At 37.7% G+C, this 18868-nt stretch overlaps 1 protein-coding gene across 1 annotated transcript in view; it reads right to left on the reverse strand.

The window, feature by feature from the left end:
* The window catches only part of LOC131686773 (dendritic arbor reduction protein 1-like), a 375114-nt gene that overhangs the window by 72295 nt on the left and 283951 nt on the right, over window positions 1-18868 (reverse strand). The window lies entirely within an intron of this gene.

Consider the following 18868-nt stretch of genomic DNA (forward strand, 5'->3'; position numbering starts at 1 on the left):
TGAGAAGAAGTCGAAGTTGGCCAAAAGATACACGGTTTGGCGGGCAATTTGCACCTGTGCTTAGCGGAGCTTACCGTTCATGACAACCAGAACGGTCTATGAGTAGGTATACTTGAAATAATTCTTCCAAAAGCGTCTACTTGTATTTCTGAGATCACACGATGGTCCTACGATTTTTTGGACGGATTTAGCCTTGTACCATTGCTCGAAAGATGTTCTGCTATAAGACTAATAAAGGTCAACTTGGTTCCAAAAAATCTTGCATCCCCGAACAAACAAGAATTGCAGATAATTGAGAAATACTGGGCCATCATGAAGCAACCATTCTGGAAGCATCTTGAAGAAGTGAAATCCTGAGGAAAAATGATTTTTCACACAAAAACAAGCTGGCCCAAACGATATATAATACCTTATGCGCTGTGTTAAGAGGAAGGTAGATGCATTTGGATAAGGCTATGCAATTTAATGAAACGAACGTGGAAAAAGTGTAATAATGTATTTTATTTTATTCTCTGAAAGTTTGCCATCGATCGATTGAATAGGTATATATTGACACCATACACTCTCTATTTCTAAGAGGATCTATTGAAAATGTTTTTTACACTACTACAATGTAGAGAATAATTAACTTGTGACTTTTTAGGATTTTTCACATTTTTAAATTTACTAAGTATGATACAAGATAGGGTTGTTCGTTTAAGTTTTTAATGCTTTTAAAATTACCGAGATAATTATTCGGTTACTTTGGAATTTTCAATCTGAAAGAATTGATAGGGGGGTTCCAGTGAGAAGATCGAAGCAGAATACTGTCAAACAGATTCGTCAAGTGGTGATCAATTTAATATCCAGAATGAAACAACGTTTTAAAAAAAGCTATTAAATATTGACAATCATCCAGGCTGTAGAACAATTCAAGATGCAATATTTGTTTAGATATTTATAAAAATCATTTGAGGCGTTCTAATTGAAAAAATTGTCATAACTAGAAAAAATAAAAAAGAAAAATTCTGGCTTTGCATGAATTGTACATAAACCAATTTCTTTGTTCTTTGAGTTTCAATATCTTGTAAAATAAATGTGCTGGCCTGGCGGTTGAGAGGGTAAGTCTCATAAGCCGCTCGTCCTATGTTCGAACTCCAGCTAGAAAGGATTCTTAGTAGTCTGAAGGGTCGTTGCACTAGTCCTGCATTTATCTTGTAAGAATCGGCTGCGAAGTCTGTTGAAACAGAAAGTCAAGCTCCGCAACGGAATAAAGTACCAAGCATTTGACTTTTTCGCTATTAGAAACTGTTTGAGCACATTGTCGAAGTTATATAATTAAAAAACTCTTTTCTATTCGAAAGAAACTATTTTCTATTCGAAAGAACGTTGAAACAATTTTAAATGTCGATCAATCATAACAGCAATAACCATAGAAGTGAGATTTTAGAACTGAAAGTGTTTGATCTACTCACGTGGGTTTTGCTATTTAGTTTCATTACAACATTACTAACCTGAAAAGAAATAAGAAAATGGGTGTTAGTCGGAATTGATATGTTTTATTTTCCTGTATCAACAATAATCATGTAGTATCTTTCATCACTCGAGTTTGTATAATTTCCACGTATCCGTGCATTCACTTCTTATCCCAATCATTCTAAATATTTCGTTCATACTGCTATATGTCCAGCAATCTTTTTGCAGTGGGTATCGGTCTACAAAAGGGGAAAAGAAAGAGCGGTACCGGGTAGGTAAAGAACACTGTCACAGCCTGTTGAAGCGCTTGGGAGTGCATACAAGTGAAGGGAGATAACGACGATTTTTCTGCGAATCCTAACCTGAAGTCGCAGATCTTCCCGAGTCATTGACGACAACGGAACCCGTCGTTTCATATGCAGCTCTCGAACCACCGCTGCATGGGAGGTGAGACAGGTCTTATTACAACCATAATGTTCCTTCGGATATGTCTGGAGCTGTCCCCTGTCATTAGCCAATTGTTCTTTTCCTTTCGTGTACGACTCGCACCCAGGGCCCTTCGGGGCATTCGGAGCGAGATCGAGACCCTCAGCGTCTTGTAGGTCGCTGTCGCTATTAATTTATTTAATCCCTTTATTCATGTTCAAGTTCAAGTCTTTATCTCGTCGTTCATGTTCGGTCGCCTGCCAGGATGGAGGGACTCCTTTCGTCACACTCCAGCCAGCCGATAATGTGGTGCTCGTTTGTTTGTTTTTGTCCTCTCTCTCACTCTAGCCGCATTCTGCCTGCATATCACATAGCGGGAGGGGAAAATGGATCGAAGTCGAGTCACTGCGCGGGAGTGTCAGTCTGACAAGAGTTTTCACTCCCGGCTGTCACGAGCAGCTAAGAAGCGATCCTACTACTCGCTGGAGAACATGCAAGTCGAGACCAAAGTGTTGGCGTTATTTTCCTCTGCAGCACGGAAGTTGACAAGCTATCATGGCTAATTGCCCTTGCTCTTGTCCCCCGTCCGGGTGTTTTGGTAGGTCTAAGCGTGATTTAGATTGTCCCTATTTAATGATCAGGCAGGACCGTACGTATCAACTATCTGCATCGTAAGATCTGTGTCAGAACTTGTAAATAAATCACTGCAAAGATCAACCGAAACCGGTTCTGGACTTTGTAACTTTACCTCAGCGGCCGATTGCAATTTTGTGTTTGGAAGTTCGCGAGATGTGTTTCGCGTTTGGAGTCTGGATCAAATAGGTCGACATGTTTTTGGTGATAAATCTATTGGCTTTAAATGGCTTTAAACTTTTTTCTCCGACAGAACACAGTCTGATTGGAAGTAGTTCAACTTTGTCCAGGATGTCCTGTGCCGTTCGGAATAAATATCAGTAAAAGCAATTTTATCTGAGCCAGTGTGCTACGCGATTTTTTATATCTTTGCCGAATCGAATAGTCGGTCAGAGTCAGTGTGTTTTTTTCGTTATCCAAAATCAATCGTTTCACCAAGAGACCAAATCAAGATTAAACCGATCAGGTTGACATTCGATCGCATAGCGGTGAATGGTGATAAAATACAGATTAAAGCGACTGAAATGATGATAGCTGATATAAATTGTTGCTGTTTATGTGACTAGTTTGTATGCTCCTCATGTATTAGGGTGGCGTGGATTTTTAATGATTTTGTAGCTTTAAACTACTTGCAATTGAAATGTTGTAGAAACCTATTTTAAAATTCGAGTGTTGATAAAACGTTGGATCAAAGAAGTTAACAATTATAGCATGTTTCCAATCATTCGCAAATTTGCATCACCCTATTTTATCAATTCTAATCTTATGTGATCATGTTCGCCCCAGGCTATGTTTGATGACTGATTTTATGTTTTGTCTAATTTTATCTTTTTTACGCGCATGCCGACTAGTGCTTGACGCATGCGAGACTTGATAATCTTTTCGAAAATATCTGTTGTGTTCGGTTGAGCTACAAATTAAATTTGCGTGATTGAAGGCGACAATAACTGGCAAATCAATCATTTAGTGCGTAATGAACCAGTTTTCAATTTAAACTTTGAGTACCCCAACTTAAAACTTAACATAATGTTTCAGTATTACTTTTGGACCGGCAGTACATCAAACGATGAAAAATCATGCCTGTTATGATTTACCAAGGGTGCTATGCTGAGCCTTTTGTTTGATGAGTTAAACCGATGCATCTAAAATCTAATCTATCTAAACAGGGGACTGGGGAGTACACAAGCCCCCCCCCCCCTCTTCTTTTCATTTTCTGACTATATTTATGTTACTCAACACTTCAATCTGAACATTTAATCAAAGGTACCAACTCTCTGCGATGACTATATTCTCATTTATTTATGTTTAGAGTATTGGTGTCATTGGTGTACTGTAGAGATAGGCAAAACCATTCAATTTGGAGAGGAATCGTGTCCGATTCGCTCACTAAACGGAATCGACTCTTTTGATCGATTGAGCGATTCCTTTCAGAACTTTGAACAATGTTTGAGATGAAACGGGAAAAATGTATTTATTAGGCGTCTAGAGGGGGGCGGGTAAGAGTTTCAGTATGAAGAAAACACTTTATTTGCGATTTTTTGTAGCAAATTGATCAAAACTTTTCTACATTATAATTTTTTATATTGTAACGACATATAATTAGCAAGGGACTGGAAGGTGAAGTATTTTTCAAATATTAAGAGCCATAGTACTCAAGGAAGAGTAAGGATTTGAAGTAAGAAAGTTTAGAAAAGCGTGGAGTAGGGTCAATGAACAAGCTTAGAGCTTCCCGGCTACTTAACTCTTTGTCTTCTGCAACACAGGAGTCAGGATCTTCTGGCATTAAATGCGAATCACCTGCAGAGGTGGGAAAATACCGGTTGTATACTGGTACGGTAAACCAAATTTTCACAAGTGTTTATGGTCTTATCGCTGGTTGTGTTTATACGAGACACGAAAACCAAACCGAGTTTCGTTTACACAGCACCGCGGTTTGGTTCTGATTTTCGTTTACCAGTGCACGAGTATGGGAAGGAAACACGAGAATAACGAAACCAAACTTCGGTTGTGTTGCGGTTGTGTATTCGGGTTGATGTTTATCGGCTGTGATAGTGCTGCTAGTATTTCTATTGAGAATTCTAAACAAATTTATAAGGTATTTTTTCGGTAATTGAAAAAATGTCTTCAGACATATTTCTGTTCAAATAATTTATTTTCGTGGTCATAAATGGCGTTCCTTAACTCAATATTAACTCAATAACATTTTCATAATGATTTATCATCAGGAAGTTTGCAATATGGGTATGTTTGGTATGGGAAACTGCCCAAAAATCGAAAGGAAATTTAATAGCCTCCGCAATTTTTATACCTATGATACCAGATCAAAATTTAAGATGACGGTATATTCAAGATATTCTGTCATCTCGAATCACGCGACATGGACATTTTAAATATAAGAAATATATCAAAAGATCGCAAATTGATGCCTGCCATCATTTAAAATCTGGCGAGCTATATTCAGTACTACTGGCGAGCTATACTCAATACTACTGGTATTCAATAACGTTTTAATGGCTATGAATATCATGAAACAAGGGTATTTTTGATATCGAAATATTGTGTAGAGATTAAAAATTGTTATTCGTCGTCATTTTGCATCCCAATATGGTGTTATTTTCACGACGATTTAGCATTTAAAAGCATGCATATTTAAATAGGCATATATTTCCAAGGAAACGAAATTTGAATCGCGTCGTAAATTAGAAATTCAAAATGGCGGCCTATTCATGATGATTTAACAACTAGCTTGGTTACATTGTGGACCAATATCCACATTAATGATTGAAGGTCGTTTTACATGTTTTGTTGTAATGAGACAGACAACTTCGTGAATTTAATTGTTCTGCAGTAGATTTACATACACACATCGACTGGTATCGCCGGAAATATTTATTCCTTAAGGCTCAAGTTACCTCAAGGCTTGGTAGTATGCGTAAGAAAAATTGTGTTCAGCTTTGCCACCAGATTATCCATTTAAACCTTTTCAAATCTCCAAATGAAGAATATCAGTCGATTTATTAGATCATCACGATTCAATTCATGCAAAATACCTGCTGGAAAAACCATCGGCTTAGCTAAATGGTGCTTTTGAAAAAGTGGCTGTGATTTTTTATCACACTACCACACCGAGCTGGGGTACGCAACACAACTGCGCAATGAAAAAACCACAGCCACTTTTTCAAAAGCACCATTTAGCTAAGCCGATGGTTTTTCCAGCAGGTATTTTGCATGAATTGAATCGTGATGATCTAATAAATCGACTGATATTCTTCATTTAGAGTTTTAAAAAGGTTTAAATGGATAATCCGGTGGCAAAGCTGAACACAAATTTGCCTACGCACACTACCAAGCGTTCAATTCCAACACATGCTTAAAAAAGGTAACTTGAACCTTAAAGAAACTTAGTTTTTAACGGCGGTCTATAAAATGAAAGTGTTTTTGCTAGTCGTTAGTTGGTTGCTGTTCTCAATGAATAAGGTTTTTTTTGTAATTGAATAATTTAGTGGTAGTTTTCTCTAAACTCGAATGTTCGCGACCAAACCTTCTAGATGTTTCAAAACGATGTACAGTAACAGCAAAAATAACAGAAATACGTATTACCAGCACTCAGTAAATAAGGACCTAATCGTGAGTTCCCCCCCACTTGCATCTGAGTTGCTTACCATATGTGAATAACACACACACGCAATTGCCTCTGTGCAAAGATAGATGTATCAATACGATGCGCCGTAGCAATAATAATAAGGATATATGTATACAAAATGCGAGTGTGTGCTCGAGATTATTCGAGAATCGCCTAACCAGCGCAACCAGACGTGGATTAGATCTCATTGATACGACTATTGGCGATATAAATACAGGCCACTTTGAATACATTGAGTGTTAATGTGAAGTTTCAAGTGATTCAAGTCATGTTTAATTGATTTCATTAATTTAATTGATTTTATTGTTTTTGTTATTTTATTGACATCGCTGATTTCATTGTTTTCTTTAATTTCAATTTAAACATTTTAACATTAACATCAATTTGTATGCTCTAGACAACTTTTCCAAATCAAACATATCTACATTTCATGGTTCAGCATTGAAACAAATATCAATTGTTGAACTTTTAACAACTGCTCAGAACCAGCCATTTCGATATTACCCCATTGACTCTCAACAACTAATTGAACTCAATTAAGTTCTCTATTCGGCAGCACTGCAGACGAATTTACTGCTTCTTCTTTCAATCGAAGCACCGTGTACAGAAAAAACCAGGCTCGGTTTTCTAAAGCTAAACCGAAACCGCTGCTGAGAATACATCAACACAAGTTGAAATTCGTACACACATGTAAACGGTGCTGAGTGGCTCGGTTTGGTTTTATAAACTGAGACTCGGTGGAGGTTTTTCTATCATTTACCGTGTGAACGAAATCCAAACCGAATACGATGTGCATCACTCGTTTACACGTGTTGAGATTTTGGGAACCATACCAGTGAATGTACGTACCGGTTGGTTTTCTTACCCATCTCTTATCACCTGAGTCTGCGGCATGTCCGGACAAGCGTAAAGTCAATTTAATGACTTATGCTGTCGGAACCGACAAAAAGTTAAGTCACGGAAAACTTCCACCCTAAGCATTTTGCGACGGTGAAATTAATTGAATGAGTTAGTTTTTGCCCTCACTAATTGCGTGCCGGGGTGTTTTATTTCATCGACTATTGTGTCTGCCTCAACAAGTTGTGCATATAGTCACTGTGTGTAGATTGAACACGGCGTCGGCAGCTTTCACCCAAAGCTGCTGGATGGATCCCCATAGCGGTAATTTTTTTTCCTTTTTTATTAACGACTTATAGTGAGTCAATCTTTTTTCTTTTTTATATTGTAACGTCATATAATTAGCAAGGGACTACATCTACATTTCAATAACATTGTGTAATTTTTCTATGCAAAAATATCGACAAGCAACTCTGTGATGAAGCTTTTTGTAGAATGCCTCAGGAAAAACAATATTTGCGGTGTAACCTGTCATTCAAAAACTACTTAACCGATTTATTTCAAACTTTGCATACACATTTTTTGTATGAGATATCTAACCCCTACGTTGAGTTTTCGAGATAATTTTTCAATTCAGAGAATTTTTTACTCATTTGAAATGAAAATTATAATTTTCACGAAAAATTACGCCATTTTCAAGATTTCACCCTCGAAATTACAATTATTATTAAAATTAAATTAATTACGAGTTGACATTTTATACCGTGCAGACAAACAGAGCTCATGCGTTCATCGTGTTTGTGGCTCTCGTTGAGTTTATTATAAATTGTCACTCCTTCAGTGAATCGCAGCTCTTTAAAAAAGAATCGCGATTCATTCGCTCATTCTGGAGAGTTGATTCTTTTGATCGATTCGCGATTCATTCGCCCATCTCTAGTGGAAGAAATAATGAATTTCTGCATTTGGATTGAACTATAAGTTCAAAAATCGTTATAACTATTTTTTGAAAACTCGTAGCTGGTTACCGTTTTTGACAAAGTTGTTAACCATGGTTTGAACTATAGTTTTATAAAGCTGTTTTTTTCATATTGAGTGAAATAGCGTTCTTTATTAGCGTAAATGAAAAATAATTGATTTCCCCCTATAAAATCTCATACAAACTTTGAACGCAATGCGCAAAACCGGGAAGCAACCGACCGCTCCAAAATTTTGCACATGCATTCGGGCCTCAACAGAAACTCAAAAAGTGCTGTCCTGAAAAATGTCATATGTCGATCCACTCTAATATGAGCGACCGAAAATAAAAATTGCAAGGATAGAACATGCTTCGTAAAACCTGTTTCAAATATATTAGAATATAAAAACCGGATATAAACTTCAAGCATAAAAATCGGACTGGGACATTACTTTGTAAGAGTCGGGTAAAAAACGGGAAAATATACTTTTGCATATAAAATATTTAAAATAATCCATAAAGAATTGTAAAACGATCCATAAAAAAGTTGTCAATGTTCCATAAAACAAAACTGAAAATCCATAAAACAGTGTGAATGATCCATAAAAAAGGGTGATTTGATCCATAGATTATGTAAAATTGAACCATAAAATGGTCGTAAAAGAGCACTAAAATAGTAATAAAAGAGCAATTAAAATCAACCAATGCCCCATAAAAATATTGAAAATGTTCCATAAAATGATACATTTTGCGCCATAAATTAACTGACATTGATCCATAGAATATTAACAATGTACATTAAAACACGTCGATATGTTCCATAATATCGACAAAAATGTTCCACGATACTACAAAATGGAGCAATAAAATTTTAGAAAAAGTTCTATAAATTTGATGAAAATGTTTGCTAAATAATTTTTCTTGGTCCATAGAAGATGTAAAACTGAATGTGCTTATGCATCAGAAAAATTAAATTTAATGAATTCATGCGAAATTTTATGGTGAACTGAAAAAATAAGTTGTGCTTAATAATACTCATAACAGTGACAGTGTTTTAACAAGTGAGCTTATACTGGGAGCTAGTGTGATGCGGTTTGGCCGCATATCCGAGGCCAAGGATCCGTTGGACGAGGCATTGATTAACCCGTAGCTGGAATTGCAAGCGAACCTGTGGTCCTCTCGTTTGCCCGGTTTACTTAAACATAGGGGCTATAGCTAGTTAAAAGCCGACTGAGCGGCAGCGAAGTCGGACAGTGTACTAGAAAGCGATGTGGCGTAGCCACATTAGTCAGTGTTCGTGTATATAGTGTCCGTTTTCGTTTCAGATAGTTGGTATTTGCGACTCATGCCAGCCTGTGTCAGTGGTCTAATAACTCTCAGCGCGCTAATATCATAGATACCCTGCCGTTTAAAGAGTTGCCATAATTATTTCAGGTTAGCTAAGGTCAGTTACCTGACTAGTGGGATACGGAAGCTGAAGTTTAACTATAATGTATGCATTGTTTGTTGTAGTTTGACATTACAACCAAATGTAATATACTTTATTATTAGTTCGAATAGCAAAAAGTCCATAAGCACATATTAATGGATATTAACATTTTCTTTTCTTATGGATCGTTTTGTAAATATCCATGAACCATAATTTAACGTTCGATATATGAATCATTTCTAATGTTCATTTTTACATCTTCTATGGACCAAGAAAAATTATTTAGCAAACATTTTCATCAAATTTATGGAACTTTTTCTAACATTTTATTGCTCCATTTTGTAATATCGTGGAACATTTTTGTCGATATTATGGGACATATCGACGTGTTTTAATGTACATTGTTAATATTCTATGGATCAATGTCAGTTAATTTATGGCGCAAAATGTATCATTTTATGGAACATTTCCAATATTTTTATGGGGCATTGGTTGATTTTAATTGCTCTTTTAATACTATTTTAGTGCTCTTTTGTGACCATTTTATGGTTCAATTTTACATAATCTATGGATCAAATCACCCTTTTTTATGGATCATTCACACTGTTTTATGGATTTTCAGTTTTGTTTTATGGAACATTGACAACTTTTTTATGGATCGTTTTTCAATTATTTATGGATCATTTTTGTTGTTTTAGCGGCGCAAACTTAGGGCTGCCGTAAAAAACCCTTCAGTAAAAAAACCGGAAAGAAATACATCCGATTGTTACAAAGTAGTTTTTGTTAGCCGACTTTTAATCTTGAACATCAAGATATATGGATGCTTCTACGAGCGTTTTATTTATTTTTATACGATTTTTATACTGGAGGTTCATCCTTGCCGAGTTTTACGGGTTAGAACTTTTTAAGCGATTCTTATGCTTAAGGATTTCTGTCCGATCTTTATGCTTGAAGTTTATTTCCGATTTTTATATTCTAATATGTTTGAAACGGGTTTTGCAAAGCATGTTCTATCCTTGCGACTTTTATTTTCGGTCGCTCATATATACTAAGCACAACGGGAACCGGGCTTCCAAGCTGCATTTGAACGATTGATGAATATTTAACTTCACGGGGCCATGTTGTTTCATCCACACTGAGTTCGATTTTAAATGAAATATAGTCCAATACATCAAGGGCCTTCCAAGTTGGTACTAATTTCGTTACTTCTAATTTCTCGCTATCACTGAGTCCAACAGCCTGTCTGAGCACCCTAGTAACAATTGAGGTTTTATGATAGTTTTACAGTCACTCACAAAATTTAGATTGCACTTGTAGAATGCTATAAAACTTCAAATGTTACTTGGGCATATAGCTCACATCAGATTCGGACGCGCAGGTGTTGATGTTAGACAGAAAAAGCGAAAAGGTCTCGCTACCTTCTTTCGTCAAATCACATGATGGGAGAATATCCGTGCTATTGACGCGATTATTCTTTGGGCGACTTTGAATATCTGAAGATGCAATTGGAGTTGACTGGCGGTTCGCTACAATACTTGAATTGGGTGCCATCACAGAAAGCGTGTTTAAAATAACTTCAATTTTTGCATTCATGCTTGCCATCTCATCATCGACTTTTGTGAACGAACATTTAGGCGAAACAGATACCGTGTCTTGACCAACGCGCATCTTTAAAAACTCCTTCAAACATGTATCACATGACATTTCTTCTTTAATTCAATGTTGAAAACGGTAAAATTTTACTCGTCGCGAGGTGGTGGAAAGTGAAAACACGCATGTTTTTAGTAACGTATACCCTGCAACAGTGCGTCACTCAAAGCTGACAGAGGGTACATGTCAATCATATTCCGGTTGAAGGATGGATACCAATTTAAATACCATTACGATAGGCCAGGAATTGATTGCTGGTAGCACGAAAGGAGTTGAATTGGTTGTTCGAAAATGAGCTAAAAACGTGAGAAACAAGCTGGAGCGGCTTTTCCTTATTCCGCAACAAACTGTATGTCCTTCAATCCGCAACAAACTGTAAGTTGTTTACAGGGTTTACGGCCGTGGCACAGAAATAACCAGTAAGTACTACTATGACTGCATTCAATATATTCAAAGTTGTACACAGTTTAAAATCATTCGCCGTGATTTTGAAAAGTGCCTGAGAATTTTCCTAATGTTCGTGATTATGGTTTCTTGTCGCTTCTATTTTTTTGCGGATTTGTTTAAGGAATCCCTATTGTTGTTTTGAACCAAATTGAAACAGCAGTGACTTGTCAATCGATTTTCAGTTTCGGCTTTTCCTTATTCACGGCTCAAAATAATACGTTGATTAAATCATTAATTAAACGAATAATTTGATTGCCGTGTAATTTTGAATCATCTTCATTTTTTACGTTGCAAAGTTGGCCTGGAAACTTTAATGAGTGTGTTACATACCATCCCTAGTAACAATTTTGGTTTTATGATAGTTTTATAGCCACTGATAAAACTTAGATTGCACTTGTAGCGTGCTATAAAACTTCAATTGTTACTTGGGATTTGTACCATAAACATTAATATTGAGAAAAAAAAATTTAGGCAAACGTCTGCAATTTTCCAGGATCCCTACATGTGTTGGCAGTGTATGTGTAGACTAGACTAGACTAGACAGAGCACGCCATTGCGCATTGCGGTATTAAACTCATATTCACGTAAATGTAGTAAACGGTGGAATGACGAATTTCGGTTGCTGTTCATCTACATACGTGCATCACTCAACCAAACACTTTTTCAGTATGTGTCAACCTCAGCTCTGTTCGTATCTAAGATAATTCGGTCGATTTCTATGATAGTATTAGTATCGAGCCAACCAGCCAGAATTCTGGCGGATTTCTGCTCAAATTCAGGCTGGAATCCGCTCCAATATTGGCAGATACCAGCCGGAATTACGGTTTTTTGCCTGGGTAGATTGGATAGCGAAATAAAATTTTTAGGCTGTTTCCGGATCCGGCCTAGTTTCCGGATCCGACACAGTTCCCGATCCAGACCAGTTCTCGGATCCGGACCAGTACCCAGATCCTGGATCTGGACCAGTACCCGGACCTGTCCCAAGTCTAACACATCCCCTTTTCCCCTCACCAGGTCCGGAACTGAACCAGGTCCAGACTTGGTGCTTAGATCCAGACAAGTGACTGGATCCGGACCCTCGGTTTGGATGCGTCGATCCAAACCATAGGTCTTGTTTCCCGTCATGTGCGGGAAGGACTGTTCATGTTTTGTGCAGTCACTACGTTGCTGTTGACGTCCATGATAGAAAAGAAATTTCATTTTAACCTCGACCGAAATACTCGAAATACACCACCACTATTCCGAGTCGGTTTTTTCGGACTGTGGTTTGAAGCTACCCAAGTGTGAGCCGATCTTCAAATACGGAATGTGTCGTGTAGAGAAAATCGAAGCCCGTCTTTATCCACATTATGTTCGCTTCGCTTAATGCGCAATACAATGACAAGCGAAGCGATACACACTTCCAGACAATCCGACGCGGTAATATTTATTGTATAAGAATTGATGAAATATGAGTGCGACGCAGAGAAGATTTGAATGTGTTGGTATTGCCGTTTAGAGGAATTTTTCGTTAGGACCGTTTTGGTATTAAACATCTTGCTATTAGAGCATGTTTTTCTTATTACAGTAAAGGTATTACGGCCGATTTTTGGGCGTAGATTGAGTACCATATCAAACCGGTTTACTTTGCTCACATAAACACCTGAGCATACATTAACCTTCTAGTTCTCTAGGCGGTCTCTATAAAAATCTTAAATTACTAAACATGATTGTATGTTGTCACCCGCACTAGCATTTCTTCCCAATGCTCACACCTTCATAAACACATTTTTGAATATTCGTAGCTTTCTGTGAAATTCAATTGAAGCTTAAAGTTGAAAATTCGAAGAAAACGTGGAAAAACAAACTATTTTCTGTTTAGTGGTAATCTTCAAACAAATTTTAACTATTTTTGGAAATTTCAAGAACTAAAAAAATGTTTATGAGTAGCCTGTTACTAGCATTTCACTGTAGATGTGAATTGGTTTAGTGGACTTAATCGGAAGTTTAGTTTTTTTTTGTAAAATACTTTGTCCGCCTAAAGGCGGTTTTGGGCTCCTGAGCGAAAGTATATTTCGGGGCCGGCGGAAAGCGTGGGTAATATGGGTAGTACTACCCACTCAAAAATAACCGAGTGGGTAATTATCCACTCGAAATTTTGAACCATTTCAAAAAAATTAGATGAGCAATGCATGTATCTCGCACTACACACATTTGAAAACATCGATGTACCACAATTCCATTTGCATAAACGAATGTGTAAGCGTGTGCATTGCGAAAAGGGAAAAAAATCCTTACTAATGGACCCCTCCCCTATGCTTTCTACCCACTCGGGCGTAAAGTGTTTCGCCGCCCCTGAATATATTCAGTCTTTATTGATTACTTATCGTATGGAAACTAGCATTATGAGCAATTTGGATGAATGCTGTTGTTAGAATATAGATGTCCTTATCATTTAATAATATTTAGGGGAGTCTGGTACACGTTGTAAGCGATATGGAGTTTTCGAGCGTAAAGATCCTATTTTAGTCGTATTAGGGAGGGTGCCTAACCATTTCATTATACCATCGAACTGCAATTGGTCGGTGTTAAGTCGGACCAGACTAAGTCGCAAAACATCAAAAAATGAGATATTGATAGTATTGGATATAGAATTTCTTCAGTTACATTCGACTTTTGCCAGCTTTGAAATATGTAACAAAACGCAAGAATTATGGCAAAAAAGTGTTTTCCGATATTATGTAAAAAATGCTGCGTTTCAAACTTTAAACTCGTTTTACTCGAAATCAATAATGTGTTACTTAGTCCGGTCTGACTTAACACCGACCAATTGATGCAATGCGTATGAATTGGCACAAATATCTTTGCTTTTTTATGAATCAATATGATAACAAAAATCGCTTTGCAATTTAAACCAATGTGTTGAACAAAGATGACTGACGCCGCTCTAACCGACGGCTTCACATGGCTAGGGCTCATTACCCCAGGTGAAGTTTTTAAATTTCAACAATTTTGCTATTTAGGGCGAGTATAAAGCTATTCCAGGAATGACTAGATTTTTCGATAGCGCGCGAAAAGAACTTTCCACAACTAAAATTAGTTTTCTTGCTTGTTTACTTCGGCATTTCAACTGAAGAATTTCGAAAATTTGCTTTTGAATACAAAGCGTGCGCCGAATTTAAAATGCCGGAATATTCAGGCAGAAAAATAATAACAAGTATCGATTCATTTGCAATTTTATTGAAAAGACATCTCACGCGATCTATACTTTATCATCAAAAGTGACCTGGTGGCATCATTGCGCGTATAGTCGTAAGTTGACGAGATTTACGCGTCACATATTAAAAACTCTGAGGTACAGCCAACAGTCTGCTCTTTCATGCAACGTATTTTCTTTTACACGATCTTCCTAAATTAAAAAGATACAACATGATAAGTGAAACCTTCGCCAGCAGGCCCTAAACTTCTCTACCATAAATAAAGTCAACAACACAGCACTAGAGAAATACTCCTTACTGTTTGGGTAATTTGCGTTCTTATGGAGTCTAAAATATAAGCAACCATCTGTATTCGCTTACGTTACTTCAACGTAAGAAACGTAAAAGAAAAAAAGTTAGTGTTTTTTATTCGCTCAGGTTCCCAATACCGCCTTTAGGCGGCTTACATATTTTAAGGTTCAATGGAAAAAAAAAATATTTACAACCACAAGAATTATCAACATTATTTTCTTTTTTCTCATCACGAAGCTCACCTACAAAAGCTTTTTCAAGCCAAAAAAAATTGGGCACTAGAGGGTTAAACTTGCTATCATATATACCGAAATATTCTTGATCACACCTCACAACGCATCCGAAAAATCCAGCCTGGAAATCCAATAGCTATAATTAGAAATTAAGTCAACCTCCAATGAAACAAACGAGCTTCCATTTCCGCTCAGCACGAGACCCACATTCCGGAGCTGCTCGCGCGCTAAGGTTGATGATCATCACCCCCGCAGTGACCGAGCGCGCGCAGATGTCACGTCTGCCCCTGGCGGGCTCCCGCTGCAGAGGCGAGCTGTCGAAGATGGTAAACAAACGATATCCATAAAAATGCCTTCGGAACTTCGACGCGGAACCTGCCTGCAAGATAAATGATTCCAGAAGCGTTAAATAATATGGAAAATTGAACATTCACGCCGTTGACTGTGCTGGCCTGGTTAGGCATTTCACCGCCGCCGGGGGAAGAATATCTTCCTAGACTGCCAGCGAAACGTCGAAAGAGAAAGAACCTCTTATCGAGATGAAATTCTTCCTTTTACGAAAAAAACAGCATCCAACTCCACTTTAGAGCTTTAAATGGTAATAAATATGACATAATTTACGATTATGATTTGTTATTGAGTTTTGAACCGAGCCGGGACTTGGACCTGCAAACTAACACACATGCGCACTCGGTGGCCGCGGTAGGTTTCGTATCCATCAGCTTGAGATCGACGGGGATTTAGATTTTCTTTTGAAATGTTTCTTTGAACTCGGTGCTCATGCAGCGGATCGTCGTTCGGTGTCGAGGTGTTATAATTGCCGAAGGCCCCCGCGAGCGACCGCTCAGTGCCTCACGGAACGTCCAACAGATGCGTCCCCGTTTTGGTCTAGAGTGCTATGCCTGGTTGATATTATGAGTGCCCAGGGCGTTCGTGTGTACCATTTCTCGCTTCTTGTTGGCCACTTCATTTTTTACGATCAATAAAATATTTAATTTATGCATCGATAAGTTTGGATTTCCTATCTTTGTTTTCGCTGTGCGCATTTTGGTCGTTTCACCTCAAGCTAGGTTCTCAATCTTTCCCCGGATGTGGTGGTCCATCGTAATGGGATGATTAGCTGGAGGTATTTTTTATGTAAAAATAATCTGCAACCTAGAACGTTGTCACGATGAAAGGACAAGATGATTTTTTTTTCCATACGTTTATTTGACACGGCATTTGCAAAAGCTTTTTACGCCAGTTTCTTTTTTTACATAGCACGTTACAAAAATCCTTAAGACTAATTTTAACTATACTAGTAATTTGTCTAAAACTAACACTGAAATCACTTTATTGTTTGCTTTTTTCCTTACATTGTTATATTTCATAATGATCTAGTATTTTTTGTATTTATTTACTTTTGCCTTTCTCATATAGAAAGGTTATGCAATCACTCTGAAAAACGTCAACCTAATCCCGGCCCGGAGGGCCGAGTGTCATATCCCATTCGACTCAGTTCGTCGAGATCGGAAAAAGTCTGTATGTGTGTGTGTATGTATGTATGTGTGTGTGTATGTGTGTGTGTATGTGTGTGTGTATGTGTGTGTGTATGTGTGTGTGTGTATGTATGTGCGTATGTGTCAAATAATGTCACTCATTTTTCTCAGAGATGGCTGGACCGATTTGCCCAAACTTAGTCTCAAATGAAAGGTGCAACCTTCCCATCGGCTGCTATTGAATTTTGGATCGATCGGAATTCTGGTTCCGGAATTACGGGTTTCAGAGTGCGGCCACACAGAAATTTCTCATATAAACTATAGGAAAAATTAAAAATAGAATTTTTATTTTTGATGCTAAATGTGTTCGAGGTGCATGAAACGTCGAGATTTGATGCAAACTCGAAAAAAAAATTTGACTGCGATTCACTTTTTTGGATTTTGGTACATTTTTGCCTTTCTCATATAGAAAGGTTATGCAATCACTCTGAAAAACGTCAACCTAATCCCGGCCCGGAGGGCCGAGTGTCATATCCCATTCGACTCAGTTCGTCGAGATCGGAAAAAGTCTGTATGTGTGTGTATATGTATGTATGTGTGTGTATGTGTGTGTGTATGTGTGTGTGTGTATGTGTGTGTGTATGTGTGTGTGTATGTATGTGCGTATGTGTCAAATAATGTCACTCATTTTTCTCAGAGATGGCTGGACCGATTTGCCCAAACTTAGTCTCAAATGAAAGGTGCAACCTTCCCATCGGCTGCTATTGAATTTTGGATCGATCGGAATTCTGGTTCCGGAATTACGGGTTTCAGAGTGCGGCCACACAGAAATTTCTCATATAAACTATAGGAAAAATTAAAAATAGAATTTTTATTTTTGATGCTAAATGTGTTCAAGGTGCATGAAACGTCGAGATTTGATGCAAACTCGAAAAAAAAATTTGACTACGATTCACTTTTTTGGATTTTGGTACATTTTTGCCTTTCTCATATAGAAAGGTTATGCAATCACTCTGAAAAACGTCAACCTAATCCCGGCCAAATTTTTTTTTCGGCTCGTTTAGGGTTTCTGGATTTTAACAGGGGCGTAGTTGATGGTTTACGGAGAGGGGTTACACCCCCGCCCCCCTATACTGTTCGCGCCCCTCCTTTAAAAATCTCCTTAAATCACCCCTCAGACCACCACCCCATCCAGCCCTCATACCCCTCCCTTTCAACCCCATCATCTTTAAACCACCACTGTATCACAAAGCATACCAATTTAAGCTGGGGAGTCGTTCGTTCATGGGACTTTCGCCCTCTTCACATACCCAGCCCCGCATGACAAAATGAGTTAGCAAGCAGATAACATTGATCTAATGATGATTAGGCTAATGGAGTATGATATTTTTTTGTTTCAAGTGTTTCACCGTCGACACGTAGCTCATCAAGTTCGTGGCTGGCATGCCATTGTGTATAAGTGCAAAGTGTACTAAGAATGTAATGGACATTTCCACAATTATGTTGAACATAAAAAGCCTCCGTGCCATAGTTTAGAGTAATGAGAAAGGCACAATTGCACCGCTAGGTGGATTAAAACAGGTTTTTTCTGTTATTGTCTAAATTTAAAAACTGAATATTCTAGGACACTTTAATTGGTGAATGATTAGCCTTGGATGAGAGTATGAGGAGATGAATTTAATTAAATTTTGACAGATGCTGTTTTTAGAAAATGATAGATAAGTTCCATGTATAGAGGATCGCGATACGCCAGGATGTCTCTAACAGGAACATGGATTGGTCTTCCTCGGACTTGTAAAGAATCTACTAATTGTGATCTGGTTTCACGATATTCAGTGCAGGACCAAACAACATGCTCAATGTCATGGTAACCCTCTCCACAAGCACAATGATTACCCTCAGCGAGCCCAATACGACGGAGATGCGCATCTAAAGTATAATGATTGGACATGAGTGGACAAGATGATGATTTTATTGTATTGATAGCAACTAGAAACAAAATTCAAGCGATTTTTATTCTATGCTTTATGGTCGTATGTATTCTGCAGATTATTAAATCTTTTGGCCATTTGGCTATGTGGCTGAAACTGATTCTGGTGAAATTTATACAACATTAAATTAAGTGTTCGTAAAACCCATTTTTATATACCGTGAAATGAGGTATCTCTGATCATCGGGATAACTTAGATAATAC

Source organism: Topomyia yanbarensis, chromosome 3 (assembly GCF_030247195.1).
Source record: "Topomyia yanbarensis strain Yona2022 chromosome 3, ASM3024719v1, whole genome shotgun sequence".
Classification (NCBI taxonomy): domain Eukaryota; kingdom Metazoa; phylum Arthropoda; class Insecta; order Diptera; family Culicidae; genus Topomyia; species Topomyia yanbarensis.